We start from the raw sequence: 17,961 nt of genomic DNA on the forward strand, positions 1-17,961 counted from the left end.
AAAAACCCTTGGAACCACTGAGTCTTTGGTCTTACATCAAAGTGATATGGGCTTGGTAAAGCAGTTTAACAAAACAATTTAAAAGTATTTTTCAGTGCTTTTGGAATGTAAACTGAATAAACAAATGGAAAACAAAGCAGTCTGAACTTGTCACATACTAATCTTTTAATAGGAACAGACAATGCATATGCAGAAGATACATGTTAACCAGCATATTAAAAATGGATTTGAAATATTATGACAATACAATGAATGTGACAACTTCAAGAAATATAAAAAGGAGGATGTGATTCTATTGCCAATGAAACAACACTCCACAAGAGACCAAATGACACAGAAATTAAGAACTATAGATAACTGTACGGCCTTCAACAATGAGCAAAGCTTATACCGCATAGTCAGCTATAAAAGGCCCTGAAATTACAAATGCAAAAAAGAACAAAAAACAATATAAAACACCTTAACAAACAACAACCACTGAATTACAGGCTCCTGACTTGGGACAGACACATTCTTGGACATTTCATGCGGTGCAGTTTTTTATAAAATGGAAAGAAAAAAGACATTTGGATTTTTTTTTTAATTTCAAGATGGGAAAAAATTTGAATTTGGTTACTTTTTTTTTTGTCTTTTGATATATGATTTTGCATCTTATACAGAGTTTAATTGTTTATTCATAATGTTAAACTAAAATTCCTTATTTTTCCCCTAAATTTTGTCCATTTTCTCTCAGTTTAGCGAAAGCACACTCTGTATCATTTTAAGAAGTGGTTACAACATTTGTAAATTTAGATTACATTGATAATTTCATGATTTTCCGATTTAAAATGTTTTAAATTTTCTATTGTTAAGTTTTGAAGCCATTCCAAGTCAGTAATTCTTATAAATTAACTTTGACGAGGATTTTTAACTTTGCATTATAGTTCAATGAATATGAAATGGACCTCCTCTTTATTCTGATGCTCATTGAAAGATTGTAGTAATGTTTCTTAACTTCCTGTTGACAAACTGAAAAGTCCTGGCAATAACAGAATGCATACTTGCTTTAAACAAACCCCATTTTATCTTGCTTTGGCATTACAATTACACCATGAGTTTGGCTCTAACATTTTTATTGTAAATCCAAACTTTCATGGTATTTGTGCATCCTATTCTAAAGTCATAGATATTGGACTAGTTGAGCAAATTTGGAAATAGACAGAATCCAAGATATGTCCTACGCACCTAATGGTATTACTGTCTTTAGAAAAGGTAGTCGTATTATACAGGAAGTTGCAGAAAATATTGACCTAAATACTGAAACAATTATTTAACTCACCAAGCAATATTGTAAGGAGACAACGATGAAAACCTTAACTGATGTCAGGTTTTCGAAAGTTGTCGTGCCCTTTGTTTGTTAAAATACCCCATAAACCACTCTTTTAAGGGTCCATGTGTGCTTTTGTAAGGCAAAGGCACATACACCTAAATAGTTCATAGACCTAGAATATACGCTGAAACTTTAGTCCATCATTAAACTTATTTGATTTAATTGCCTTGTGAAATATTTGCGACTGGCAATAAATATACATCAAAACAAAAACCAAATTGATTTCGATTCTTTTAATAAATGCCGTTAATTTCAGAAATATATCTTTAGAAGTGCATGTGATTTAAAAAAATAAATGAATTGAGATTCGTTTGTTTTATCTTCTAGTTTGTTGCTAGTCTGAATTCCCTTAAATATGTTTATTTGGTGGTTTCATTATTTTCAAATTAAGTTGAAAACGCAGTGTCACAGTTTATTTTATTATGAATTTCTTGTTTAGAAACAATTCAGATATTTTTGGGAAACTTTTTATTACCTCTTGTGAAATAAATTGACAATAGTGAAAAACTCAATCACTAACCTTTGACCTTATTTTAAAAAAAAATGCACCATATTTCAATTCTATGACCAGGCAAAAATTAAACAACATACATTTCTCTTTCTAAAAAGTCATAATTTAGCCTGCAGGTAAGGTCCATTTAAGTTGAAAAATTGGTGGCTTGGTCGTCACTCCACTAGCAGGGTTAAACATGTTGGCTGGATCCAAACCCTCCCCTAGCCTGAGACAGTTGTGTAATATTACAACATAAGAACGAACTATAAAAAAATCTGTTGAAAAGGTACAACCAAACTTCAAAACCAAATCCTTATATTGATGGAAGAATTAAGTAAAGTTTTAAATTTGTGGTAACGAAATCCCTAACTTAATAATTTACCAGTAATTCATAGATTACGTCCGATGAAATCAAAAACGTCACTACAGACACAGGCATAGCGAACTAGTGGTGAAATATAAACCCTGTAAAATGGTGTCAAAGGAACATCACCATCTAAAAAGGAAAAGTTAACAATAGGGAACGACAATTGTCTGTTTAGTTGTAAGTTTTAGTGTGGAGTTTCCAGTGTAAAACCAAAATATCTAGTCTAGGAAAGTACAGTTTTTACCATTTTTAAAGTTGATTTATTTATCCTTATAAATTTCGACAGTATATTTAGAAAATTCTTGATTATTTAACAAAACATTATCATCAAGATAACGGTAAGTGTTGTTTAATTTTTAATTTATCAATGAAATGTAATTTAGACGGGTCTTTACTGAGTTTGGTTATAAACTGTGATTCATAACAGTACAAAAATAAGTATGATATTAAAGAAGTTTGGTAAGCAGTTCCTCCTCCTTTTGGTTCATCCCTCATGTTACTAATTGAAAGGTCATTTTAAAGACTGAAATTTGGAGGTAGATATCCTTAGATAAAAGTAATACAGCTATTACGTGACGGACTTTCCCAAATCTTCATGATGTCCATATAATCTTGTAAGTGATATTTTAACAGCAATAAGGCTTTAGTGTGAATAACAACTCAATAACAAATATCTAGCAAAGAAAGTAGGATAGGAAACATAAAACCTGGTATATATATATCTCAGTAGCATGGGTTCGAATACCGGCGAAGGAAGAACAAAAAATTTGCGAAAGCAAATTTACAGATCTAACATTGTTGAGTTGATGTTTAGACGAGTTGTATATATATACAAGTTTATTGTTTTCTGTTTAGAACTAAATTTATATTAAGATCCATTTTGTAACATCTTGTGATCAATTTTATTTGGCAATTGCCAATGGCAGTCAGCAGGGTTAAAGAACATCAGTTGTTAGTCAAATGCGTTTTGTTTTAATATACTTTTTCACATTTTTTGTCTTTTGGAAAATGTTGTTTGTGCTGTATTTAGACCCTTCTACAGCGAAATTTGTTTTAAATGCACACGTATAAAAATTGCGGTTTGTATCCAACGCAATCATAGGTTTGAACGTAGTTTTCAATTTAGACTTGTTTATATTTTTCGTTTGGGCTTGTATCATATTTTCCCTCCGGTTTATATGATCCGTTCATCCTATATTGACTCTTAAAATTCAAGAGTCCTTCTAAAAATGAGGGTAAATTATATGGCCTTTCAAATACCGTTTCGATGCCTAACATCACTGAAGAGACATTTATTGTCGAAATCCGGATCTGGTGGACTAAAAAATATTGACACCTTATTTTTGTGGCATAACATCTTTGCCACAAGTTTATTGTTTTCTGTTTAGTATTAAATTTATATTAAGATCCATTTTGTAACATCTTGTGATAAATTTTATTTGGCAATCGCCAATGGCAGTCAGCAGGGTTAAAGAACATCAGTTGTTCGACCTGTTAGTCAAATGCGTTTTGTTTTAATATACTTTTTCACATTTTTGGTCTTTTGGAAAATTTGTTTTACATGCACACGTATAAAGATTGCGGTTTTTATCCAACGCAATCATAGGTTTGAACGTAGTTTTCAATTTAGACTTGTTTATATATATACATATATATATACTGCATGACCGATGGATGGATGAGCAGTAAATTGTAACACTTTATATCCCCATTGCGTCAGTGTTAAGAATCACAGTTTATAACCAAACTCAGTAAAGACACGTCTAAATTGCATTTGATTGATACATTCAAAATTCAAGAACACTACCGTTATCTTGATGGCATTTTTCGTTAAATAATCATTAATTTTCTAAATATAGTCATGGTAATGCTGAAATTTACCCAAAGGGACTTACTTTAAATAAAACAAATTTAAACTGTAACCACTGTCTTTTCTTAGATTTAGATATTTTTGTTTTACACGTTAAACTTCACACTAAAATTTACAACAAAAGGGACGATTTTCGTTCCCTATTGTTAACTTTCCGTTTTTGGCTTGTGATGTTCCTTTGGCACCATTTTACCGTGTTTACATTTCACCCCTAGTTTGCTATGCCCGTGTCTGTTGTGACATTTTTGATTTTAACGGACGTAATCTGTGTTTTTCTGGTAAATTATTAAGCCAGGGATTTCGGTACCACAAACTTAAAACCTTTACTAAATTCTTCCATAAATATAAAGATTTGGTTTTGAAGTTTGGTTGTTACTGTAGAAAACTTATTTCAAACGGGATAGCGCATCCTCATTTTAAAGGAAATAGTGTTAACCGTGCCCAGAAATTAAGAAACGATTCTCGTTAACTTATCGATCCTTTAGATAAACTTATTCTAAAAGCTTACTAATTCAACACTGTTATTAAATCATTGAATATTGTTTTTATTTGATTTAATATTGATTTTGTTATCAGTTAATTAAAAGCAAACTAAATATTATTGTTATATACATATACACATTCATGGATCTATAATTTATTGATACCTGTATCTTGACATTGCGCAAGGTCATGTTTTCTCTGACTTTTTTAAAGCCTTAACATTAAATCCATTGAATGTTGGATGTGTACTGATTGATAATTTAGTCTTAGATGCATGAATTTTTATTATATGTTAAAACTGGCTTTAAACTATCTGTCAGTAACTGCGAGTTCTCTCAGATCTGTACTTATTGTCATTTTGTTAATGGGATATACAAGTACCCGTCCACGTCCATTCTGTGTAGTATTTTTATTTGTATCCATTGATGAGTTAAGCCTTTTCAACTGATTCTTATAGTTCGTTCTTATGTTGTAATATTACACCTCTGTCTCAGATTAGGGGAGGGTTTTGATCCCACTAACATGTTTAACCCCGCAGAATTCTGTATGCATGTAAAATTGAGAATGGAAATCGGGAATGTGTCAAAGAGACAACAACCCGATCATACCCTAAACAAATATGTTACTAGTTTACAATCTCAATAATTAAAACATTGTACCAACATTAAAACCTTTGATTTTTCAACTCTTTATACCACTATTCCATATACTAAACTTAAAGCTCGACTGAAAGAACTCGTCAGCTTATGTTTCTTTAACAAAAAGGGCACTAGACGTTTTAAATATCTAGTTTTGGGCTGGAATTCAGCTTACTTTGTGAAAAATTATACAGAGTCAAGGAGAAAATATACCGACGTGGATATCACTGCCATGCTTGACTTTTTAATTGACAACATATTTGTTGAATTTGGAGGTTTGGTCTTCCAACAGACTATTGGAATCCCAATGGGTACCAATTGCGCGCCTCTACTTGCAGATTTGTTTTTATATTCATATGAAGCAGAATTTATCCAAGGACTTGTACAGAAAGGAGAAAAGTAATTAGCCCAGTCTTTTAATTTCACCTTTCGGTATATTGATGATGTACTGTCTCTTAATAATAATAGATTTAGTGATCACTTACATTTAATATAACCAAGTGAACTTGAAATTAAAGATACTACCGACACAGATAAATTTGCTTCATATTTAGACCCTTTTCTCGAAATGACTACTGATGGTAGGTTGAATACCAAAATTTATGACAAACGCGATGATTTTAATTTTCCTATAGTTAACTTTCCATTTCTGTGTATCAACATCCCAGCGGCACCAGCATATGGAGTATATGTGTCTCAATTGATACGTTACTCTAGAGCTAGCTCAAAGAACGTTAATTTTGTTGAACGAGGAATAGTGCTTTCTCAAAAGTTGCTAAGACAGGGCTATAAATCAATCAAATTAAGTTCATCACTGAAGAAATTTTACGGTCGCCATCATGAACTGATTGGCCATTTTGACCTAAGTGTGTCAGAAATCATATCTGATATTCTTACTCAGTCATAATAACCTTCCATCATTACCGAACTGAACAAAGAAATAACACGACGGGTGCCGTATACGGTGCAGGAAATGCTGACCCTTCCGGAGCACCTGATTTCACTCCCGGTTTTTGTGGAGTTCGTGTTGTTTCATAATTATTATTTATAACTGTTGATGTAAATGTCCTTTGGTTTTGTGAGTCTTTGTTTACTCCTTGGTTTTGATTATTATTATCTTAGTGATAAGGAACGTTATACTAAACTCCGAATTATACACAAGAAACTAAAATTAAAATCATACAAGACTGATAAAGGCCAGAGGCTCCTGACTTGGGACAGGCGAAAAATGCAGCGGGGTTAGACATGTTTTTTGATATCTCAATCCTCCCCTATACCTCTAGCCAATGTGCCTGTCCCAATTCAGGAGCCTGTAATTCGTTGTCTGTTGTTTGTTGAAGTGTTTCATATTTGTTTTTCTGTCTTTTTTGCTACATAAACTAGGCCGTTGGTTTTGAATTGTTTTTCATTTATTTTTTCAAGGCCCTTTATAGCTGACTATGCGGTATAAATAAAGGCAACAGTAGTATACCGCTGTTCAAACTCATAAATCCATGGACAAAAAAACAAAATCGGGGTAACAAACTAAAACTGAAGGAAACGCATAAATATAAGAGGAGAACAACGACACAACACTACAATGTAACACACACTCAAAAATAAGAGAAAACAAACGACGCAACGTTAAATTGTAATACACACAGAAACGAACTATAATATAACAATGGCCATATTCCTGACTTGGTACAGGACATTTTTAAAGGAAAAAATGGTGGGTTGAACCTGGTTTTGTGGCATGCCAAACCTCGCACTTTAATGGCAATGTTAAATATAACATTGAAATGACAACATAATATTACAGGACTACAATACAAATAAATAGGAGAACGTATTAGACAAAGAAACACATGATTAATGAATAACAAAAAGCATCAGGTTTAAAATTTAATACGCCAAAAACACGCCTCGTCCACACAAGACTCACCAGTGACGCCCAGATATAAAAGATCGAAAGCGAAAAAAAAGTACAAATTTGTACAGCACTGAAGATCAAAAGTTGAAAAAGGTTGTGTCAAATACGGCTAAGTTTTTTTGCTTGGGATAAGAACATCCTTATTATTTAGAACAATTAATGCTATTGCAAACAGTAAATTTTATCAAATGAATATAACAGATATACATAATGAAACTGAAGTATCAACTCATTACATAAAACAAACACGAATACATAATGAAAGACCAACACAGAATAGACACACCCGACTCAGTCCAGGCCTCAACGCAGTAAATTATGAAAATGACGTCACATACGATGGTGAAAAGGCATTACAAATTACGTCACATACGATGGTGAAAAGGCATTAAAAATTACGTCACATTTGAATATATGAAATTTCTGAAACAGCAGAAAAATGACGTCACATGTGAAAAACTATATCTCAAAAGTAAGATAGAACCAGGATTGACCAAAGATTAAAATAGAACTAAACACTGATATTGCATCCAAACACAATGCACATTGCAATACCCATTAATAGCAATTAACCACAATATATATATTTGCAGTTTGTTATGAATCCAACTTCAAACGTAAATTATCGTACAGACCATGTTGACCAAAATTAAATCTAACAAATGACGGCGGTGATTAATTTTTGTTATCATAACACATAAATATAATAGAAAAGACGTCAACACATTTGACAAAATCCGATGAGAATTACAAATATAACATTAAACATTTAAACTAAATACATGAATTTTGGATAGACAAGTACCGTAACACGTCTTATAGTAATGCGAATTCACACTCAGCAAAACAGTCATAATCGGGAATAAGTCACGTTTGGTAATTAAAAGATTAGACGACATAATAACAAACCACAATCTACCATGTAGTAAAAATGTCCTTAGCTAGTTTGGTTAAAGACACATCGTATGGATCCACCAATTCGTGATGGTGTCCATAAAATTTACGGAGTGTCAATTTTAATCTGTCCTCCCCATAACTTTGTTGGAGAAGTTTCTGCGTAAGTAGCACACTCCTGTATATGAAGTCCGTATAGTGTGAATAAGCACGTGAATAACGTATCAATTGTGATATGTAAACACCATACGAAGGGGCAGATGGTATGTTACTGCTGAGAAATGGGAAATTGATAATTGGGAAGTTGAAATCTTCCCGTTTGTCATAGATTTTAGTGTGAAGTCGTCCATCTACGTCAATATTGAGGAAAAGATCAAGGTAAGAAGCAGTCCTTATTGTATCAGTAGTAGCTTTGCTCATTGGTGAAGGCCGTACGGTGATCTATAGTTCATTCATTGTATTGTCATAACACTTCAAATTCATTTTTAATATGCTTGTTCACATGTATCTTCTGCATATGCATTGTCTGTTCCTATTAAAAGATAAGTATGACTCAAGTTCAGACTGCTTTGTTTTCCATTTGTTTATTCAGTTTACATTCCAAAAGCACTGAGAAATAATTTTAAGCTGTTTTGTTAAACTGCTTTACCAAGCCCATAACACTTTGATGTAAGACCAAAGACTCGATGGCTCCAAGTGTTTTTAATGTGTTCATGTAGTAAAACTTGCTATGTGAGACAGCTCATCAAAATTGAAAGACTGCATTTCATTTTAGTAAACGCAGGAATTGTAACATTCCGTCATCCTAAATATCCATATTCACTTCTGCAGATTTAGCATCAATCAATATAAAAAGAAGGAGATGTGGTATGATTGCTATTGAGACAACTATCCACTTTAGTTCAAATGAAGTGGATATAAGCAACGATGTGCAATGATACAGCCTTCAACACAATCACTTACTAAATGAAATTAATAATTTATGGTCTTTTCTTTTTTTCTTTTTTTCTTTTACATAAACGTTATTCATTACATAAACGTATAAAATATTTAAATGCATTGACCACAAATATCGCAGCAAAAGCTTTGTAAAAGTTCTTCAATAATATAAAGCCATCTTAAACAGTTTTTAAAAGTCTCATCATTGTCAACTTTTATCAAAATATGCCATCTGTTCCTGATGACAATCAAACAAATTTAATATACATAACAAAGTCACAATGTATAAAATAATATTAGTCTAGACAATTGGCATTCAAGCAAAATATGTTTTCATTTTTACTTGGTATAATTTGCTTCATTAATATTTATATTCAAAATATTTGATGAACAAAGGTAACCACAGTTTAAAATGTGAAGATTGACAAAAGAAGAAGTTCAGGGTTTTGATTTACCGTCTATGCAGATATTAAAAACCCAGAAAGATGAAGCATGTTTTTTTTTCTGAAATAATAATACCGATGGTTGGCATAACATTTGAAAAAAAGATATTCTACATAAAACATGGATAATCATATTTATCATTTATCATATTTTTCATTACCCTAGTTTACATTTTTGGGTTTGAATATGATAATTACAATGAAGATTCTCATGAATAATTATGTTGGTTAACAATACCATTAAAAAAAACATGCTGTAAAAATCTAACATTGTTGGATTAAACATCATATTGGCTTTAGTATACTTATACCAAATTAACTTTGTTTAGAAGAGTCTGTTAAAAGATTGGAGTAATTTTATCTGATGTCAAATAGTTGGAGATTAACATATAGTTTACATTTGACAATGCAAATATCCATGACAAAAGACAGCATTGTATTGAACATTCTTATAGTATCTTTAGGTTTTTTCAAAATATTTATTTTTTTGAAAATTTTGGCAGCTATGTCATTAATTGATACCCTTAGAAAAACTAATTTTCAACACAACAAATAGATTTAAATGTTATGCAACACTCTGCACAAGTTTATTGTGTTTTTATTGCTTTCTTGGATTCTCTGTTAACAGAAAGATGTAGGTTTTGTGTCTTCACATTTTCATCATTTTATACAATCAGTATTTATAAGATACTGTCAAAATGAATAGTTTGAAAGAAAATACTCATGTGTAAAAAAAATTGTTTTGTTACTTTTAAAATACTTTTATCTATTGATTCGATGGCCTTGCTTCGAATATCATTTTTGTGTACTCAAATAGAACATTGGTTATTGCTGAAGAGGTAAATTTGCGCATATATACCACTTACAAAAATACACCAGCTATCAACCTACCTTTCAAAATAATTCTTGTTATTCTGCATAAAATGCCACAATTTTTAAATGTATTTTGATATTAAAAAAGACAGCCTATTACAATACAAATCTGAGTGCCCCTAACTATTATAAACAGGTGAACACACTTTCAAAACTATAAAATGTTATCAGACTTATCAGTAAAATTGAGAATGAAAATGGGGAATGTGTCAAAGAGACAACAATCCGACCATAGAGCACACAACAACAGAAGGTCACCAACAGGTCTTCAATGTAGCGAATAATTCCCGCACCCGGAGTTTCCTTCAGCGGGCCCCTAAACAAATATATATACTAGTTCAGTGATAATGATTTACCTTCACCACTTAATCAATATATGTTCACATGAAGGAATCAGATTGACGTCCTGTCTCTCATTGGCATCCATTCCTCAAGTCGACATCCAAAATCTGAAACCCTCCTTAAAGTCGTCCTTTTTGTTGTTATCAAATCAATATCCAAATAATATTGTCTTCTCTGATTGACAACAGACATCTTATTAAAGACAAGACTGAAGCCACAATGAATAAAGGCAACAGTAGTATACCGCTGTTCGAAATTCATAAATCGATTGAGGAAAAAAAACAAATCCGGGTTACAAACTAAAACTGAGGGAAACACATGAAATATAAGAGGAGAACTACGACACAACAGAAACACAACATTTAAATGTAACACACACAGATATGAACTATAATATAATAATGGCCATTTTTCTGACTTGGTACAGGACATTTAAACAAAAATGGTTGGTTAAACCTGGTTTTGTGGCATTCCAAACCTCCCGCTTTTATGGCAATGTTAAATATAACATTAAAAGGACATTATTACATGACAGGACTACAATACAAATCAATGGGAGAACATATAGGACAGAGAAACACGGGAATGATAGCTAACAAAATACGGGTAAGGTTTTCTGCCTGGGACAAGAACATCTTTATTATTTAGAATAATTCATACTTTTGCAAACAGTAAATTTTTATAAAATGACTATATAATAGATATAAATGATTAAGCCGGTGACTAACTACAAAATAAAAACGGAAAGATAAATAACCCAAACCAGCATATAAGAATTCACAGCCGCGTCGATGCACTTGTGTGTTTCCTGTATTTAAAAAGATGTAAAAACCATTTTCTTTTAAACAGGATGTTAAGTGACGTCACATTTGAATTTCTAAAAGTTTCCCCAAAATAGGATAAAATTCAAGATTAGATTTGTAATGTTGAAATAACATTTATTAATAACGATGAAAATTACAATATCAATTAATATCAAATTGTGGTAGTAATTAGATAATTAATGGAGGTGAGAACCCATGTCAGATTTGGTAGCTGACTTGGGCTCTCATGTGGCGGTCCAGGGAGACTGGTAGTGATTGGGTGATTATTTCACTCGGCCCTTGCTCTGGGCCTGACAAGTTCTTAAATTTGCAGGTTTGGAAAATGTGGTTAGTGGTCACGGTGGGGTCTACAGATGGGTGACTCTGGGACCTCCTCCACTTCATCTTATAGAGGGGAGGTCTACACCTGCCAACAGGTGGGGCACTAATAACTGGAGCATTGGTAATACGAGTGTTTTCCCCGGTCACTCCCCATGGTAGGTGGTGGTGTAACCGTGTTTAACTACCAGGGGTTTTATGACTCTATGTCAACATAGGTCAGCTGATAGCCATTGTGTATAGGTAATCGGTAGTCACCCTGGCGCCTCAACAAAATATTATAGAATACTCTGTAGCCAAAGTATTGCCATAAAGTAAAAATGTATATTCTAGTCATGAAAATGTAAATACAAGTTGGTGTAATAAAATGTATGTTTAATTCAAAGGATTGTTTTTGTAAAAGTTGTAAATGAAATACAGAGGATGGAACCTCTACACAAATGAATATAATATACAGAAAGTCTGTAGTGTTTTATATTTTGGTATTTGTGAATTACAATTAACAAGAGACAAAGAGAGACAACTCTAGAATAATTTTTAACATAGTTTAGGAAATACGTCAACAACTCTTGATCGTTGTTCTTCGTCTCATTGGTATTCGTTCAGTATTGATATAGGGTCTTCTTATATGAGTATTGCAATTAATTAATGTATTATCTAGCTATGTCGGTATTTCTTCTAAATAAAACTGTAAACCAAATATATCGTATAAATTTAGTTGAACCAAACTAAAATCTAATAAATGAACTGGGCGATTAATTATCTTTGTCATAACACACGAATACAACAGAACAAAATAAGTTTTACAACTGTAAACGATAAGATATGAACTCTTCATTTTATAATTCTATTGTGCAAGACTGTATATTGACCTCTAGATGTCTTTAAATGATCTGTGGTGTTGGGTTGTCGTTGTATATATCCATGTGGCATTTATTTATATGCATATGAAAGGAAAAAAGTAAAATGGTAAAATAACAAAACATACCAAACTCTGAGGAAAGTTTAAAATGGAAATTCCCCAATTTATTGCCAAAACCTAAAGTTAAAACCGAGAAAACGAATAAAAAACAACTAAATAAACTCATCATAGATACCAGGACTAAATTTTGTATATACACAAGACGCGCGTTTCGTCTACAGAAGACTCATCAGTGACGCTCGAATCCAAAAAAGTTAAAAAGGCCAAATAAAATACGAAGTTGAAGAGCATTGAGGACCAAAATTTCTAAAAGTTTTGCCAAATCCAGCTAAGGTAATCTATGCCTGAGGTAGAAAAGACTTAGTATTTCAAAAATTCTAAATTTTGTACACAGTTAATTTATAAATATAACCATATCAATGACAATTCATATCAGCACAAAAAGTGCTGACTACTGGGCTGGTGATACCCTCGGGGAAATAAATCTCCACCAGCACTACTTATTCCTAACTTGGTACAGGTATTCTCTTATGTAGAAAACGGTAGATTAGACCTGGCATTATAGCTAAACTAAACCTCTCACTTGTATGAAATTCGTATATAGTGCTACGTTCTCACGTTATTCGAACTCGATTCGCATTAACTAATTCGAGACGTTTTACGTCCGAAAGTTATTTGCAATGCACGTCAAATTCGCTCTACTCTCCGAACGACGTTAACTTTTATTTCGCATCATCAATTAATTAATTATGATTTAAATTGAGTGTCCATTAACTAATTCGATTAGCGAATTCGATTCGCAATGATTTGATTTCTATATGAATCAAATGTACGTTTGAACTAGTCATCAAATTCCATTATATTGACAACAATGTGTAAACAAAACAAACTTACATAAGAGATACAAATGTCAAAACTAAAGGTTCAGCAGTCAACATCATGTCAAACTCTTTTACTCACTGTAAAAACAAACAAATATGTCAACTGGAGAAAAACTAAAAGGCATATAGACAAAATATAAAAGACAATAAAATTGAGAATGGAAATGGGGAATGTGTCAAAGAGACAACAACTCGACCAAATAAAAAACAACAGCAGAGGGTCACCAACAGGTCTTCAATGTAGCGAGAAATTCCCGCACCCGGAAGCGTCCTTCAGCTGGACCCTAAACGAATATATACTAGTCCAGTGATAATGAACGCCATACTAATTTCCAAATTGTACACAAGAAACTAAAATTAAAATAATACAAGACTAACAAAGGCCAGAGGCTCCTGACTTGGGACAGGCGCAAAAATGCGGCGGGGTTAAACATGTTTGTGAGATCTCAACCCTCCCCCTATACCTCTAACCAATGTAGAAAAGAATACAAGTAAATAGTTTGAAATTAATGTTAAAATCAAACAAGCTTAATGATATTTGAAGATGTTTGAATCAAACGTTCAACAATTTAAATGGCGAGGGAGAGATAAAACCCAGGCAAGTAGAATAGACATGATATTAATTGGCTCAGATTTCAAGTCATTAGTAGAGAATTGTAAAATTAAACCAGCTGTACTTAATTCTACTAACCATCAAACACGGGTGTCATTCGGTTTAACGAGAGAATTGATCGTGAAAGAATATCTAACGCTGGTCAAGTATTGCGAGACGATCGTGAAAGTTCTGGTACCGGATCGTGAAAGACATTTAATGTAAACTCTTGTTCAGATTCTGTGAAAAAATCGCTGAATTTTCAAAACGCGAAACAAATCCGAACAAAAAAATATGTTTGTCAAAACGGTTCAACTTCCTTAACATTACTGTGCAATAAGATAAAGAAATTATGCAGTACTTTATGAAAAAATACAAAGGCGCAATGCATGTCTATAAAATTGATAAAAGAAAACACGCTATTTGTACCTATAATGGTCGTATTTCAAGATATCATGTTTTTTTTTAATTCAATCTTTGATTTATCTGATAGTACAATAAAATAAAAGTATGTTCTTCCCTTAAAACTGTCAATTTGTTTATGAAAACCTTGAATTTTGTTGAATTTTCATCAAACTTGATCGTGAAAGATCAGGCAACGCATTATTTTAATTGTGAAAGATAATGCGTGACCAGACTTAATACTAGTAATCAGAAATTTCTTTTACCACTTGATATAGCTGCAACTGGTTGAAGCCTGTAACTATTTTGATAAGAATAAACATTATAGCTATAATTTTTTTTTAAATTCAACACTTTACCCCAAAACTTAAAAAAAAAACACAACTAAAAACGTGTGAAAAATTCAGCTATGAGAATCGGTCTAGAACAATTCAGACAGACCGCCGCTATTTAGCCAATAATATAGGTATGTAACCTTTAAACTACATTGATAACCATCAACCAAAAGCTTATAGCAGAAACAGCATCTTTTATGAACAATTTGAGACAGCGAACGATAACCAAAATTTTGTGCACCAGTACTTTCTTAAAGTTCTGTGTATCTTTATATACAACGTAGCAGATGTGGATTGATTTCCAATGAGGTAATTATATACTACAGACTAAATTAAAGAATACCAGATAGTATATTTGTTGAACGTCTGTAATATCAAAGGTTTTACTAGAAGTGTCAAATACGCTTAAGATTGTCAATGGTTCATAAAAAGAAGTCGTCAGATAAACCATGCCATATAGATCTCTACAAACATCCCGTAAACCAAATAGGTGTTCCGATCCTTACAGTACGGCTTAGAAACTGACAAATGTAAAAGTTATAGTTGGCCAATTAATTCGAAACATAAGGTCGAAAGTATATGAACCCTGACCGACAGCCAGACATAGACATCTTACTATCATTCAATATATCAAATTCAATTGACGTCATATATGAAACATGAAAGTACAACATACATCAAATACCTTGGCGCTATATCATACAGGTATAAACAAGCGATAGGCCAAACAACATAAAAAGAACATTGCCAAATGATGCATGATAATGAGGTCAATGTTACGAATCCGCGATACCGACTTGACCACAGAACTAAATCTTCATCAATGAAATATTTTTAATTATCATATATTTGAAAAATAGTTTGAACGTCTTCGTAGCATTAGATTTTTCACGATCCTTTCCACGTTCTTCAAAAAAGTGGTACGTGATCTTTCACGATTCGAAAAATCAATTTTGTGTAAATCTTTCCTTTTTTACCAAGTTTCAGATTATGTTTTTACAAAATAACTATGAGAACAATTTCATTCATTCAGATAGAATGCCCTTATTCGGAAAAAAAGTACTGTATTTTATTCGAATTTGTGAAAAAATCACGTTTGTTTACATTTTTTTATGTCATTGAAATGTCGAGAAGCAAACTGCCTTTTGTTGTTTTTTTTAAAGACTATTGATTTTTAAAACTGATCATTATGTTGAACCATTTTGACAGACAGTTTTATTTTGTTGTAAATGTGTCTGTGTAATTAATTAAATAAAATTATTTAGTGACCTTTCATATGTCTTCTCGATAAAATTTCTTTCACGATCCGGTACCAGAGCTTTCACGATCGTCTCGCAATACTTGACCACTGTTAGATATTCATTCACGATCATTTCTCTCGTTTAACCGAATGACACTCGTGTCAAAGCGTTTTCTTAAGTAAGAGATCTGGTGTATCAAAAAGAGGAAAGGGATATTAGAAGATACAAAAAACTCTATTTTAAAAGAGGAAACATACAAAGAGCTATTAAGAAATATTATTCATAAATATACTAATGGAAATAATATTATGGATTGTCAATTATTTAAAAGTAGAAATAAGGGAGGTAAACATTGCATATTGTAAAAATAAAAAAAGGCTAACAGAAAACTAACTCGGAAACTAGAAAAAAAACTGGGAGAGAGAAATAGGTTCAGAGATGCATTACCGCAGGGGTATGCATAGTTAGATGAGGAAATAACAGATTTAGAATTAAAAAAAGGTAAGATATACATACAGAAAACTAGAGTTACACAGGTTAGGTTAAGGAATTAATGGTTTAAATATGGGGGAAAAAACCAATGCACATTTTTAGGTCTAGCAAACAAAGACAGGTATAAAAAAGTCTTAAAATGAAATGAGTGACGGGAATGGAAATATACCAACAGATCAGGCTGATTAATTAACAAAAAAAGAATCAATTTTACGAAAAACTGTACATTTTAAAAGGTCAAAAGAATGACTTAGTCAAGATAATATTTGTGAAACTGAATTAGAAATTAATTCAAATAACGTTGACAAATCAGTTTGTGACGGAGAAGTAACATTGGAAGAATGTACTTTAGCTATTAATGCAATAAAATTAAAGAAAGCACCAGGACTAGGTGGCCTTACATTTGAACTTTTATCAGTTGTTTTGGAAAAAAAATAATTCTAGTCAAGGTTTAAAACACTGGTAATGAAAAGGGGAGTTTATCGCACTCACAACGTACTTGTATTTTGACATTATTGTTCAAAAAGGGGGATCATTTATTGTTTGATAATTATATGCCAATTTCCTTACTAAAGGAAGGACGAAAGATACCAAAGGGACAGTCAAACTCATAAATCTAAAATAAACTGACAACGCCATGGCTAAAAATGAAAAAGACAAACAGACAAACAATAGTAAACATGACACAAAATAGAAAACTAAAGAATATATTTAAAACTATTGTCTTTTGTTCTAGCACAATGCCATTAGATTATATACTATCAACAATTATTAATGAAGATCAATCAGGGTATATTAAAAACAGATTTATTGGTCTTAATTTGAGACAAATTCAAGATATTATTGACTATGCGGACGCATATTCGATTGAAGAGGCAATAGTTTTTGTAGATTTTACTAAAGCTTTTGATTCCTTGGAATGGGATTTTATGTTAATCAATTTGAAACATTTTGGATTTAATGAATCATTTATAAACTTGGTAAAACCATTATAACTTGTGTTATTAATAATAGATGGAGATCATGGCTTTACGATTTCGGAAAAACAGAGAAATCAAAGGGTTCGTAGTTAAAGTAGAGAATAAAAATTACTGCATTTAAATATCTCAATTAGCAGATGATACGACTTTTTTCTCGGTTGTAAAAAAGAAATCAAAGCTGTTATGAATGAAATGGAAATTGTTTGATCATTTTCAGGGTTAATTTTGAACAGAAATAAAACAGAGGGTATATGGATGAAAGACTGAAAATAGTAAAGAGAAGGTAGCCGGATTAATTGAACAAATAAACCAGTCAAACCATTATGAATATATGTTGGCCATAAGCATGTA

This window comes from Mytilus galloprovincialis, chromosome 9 (assembly GCF_965363235.1).
Source record: "Mytilus galloprovincialis chromosome 9, xbMytGall1.hap1.1, whole genome shotgun sequence".
NCBI lineage: Eukaryota > Metazoa > Mollusca > Bivalvia > Mytilida > Mytilidae > Mytilus > Mytilus galloprovincialis.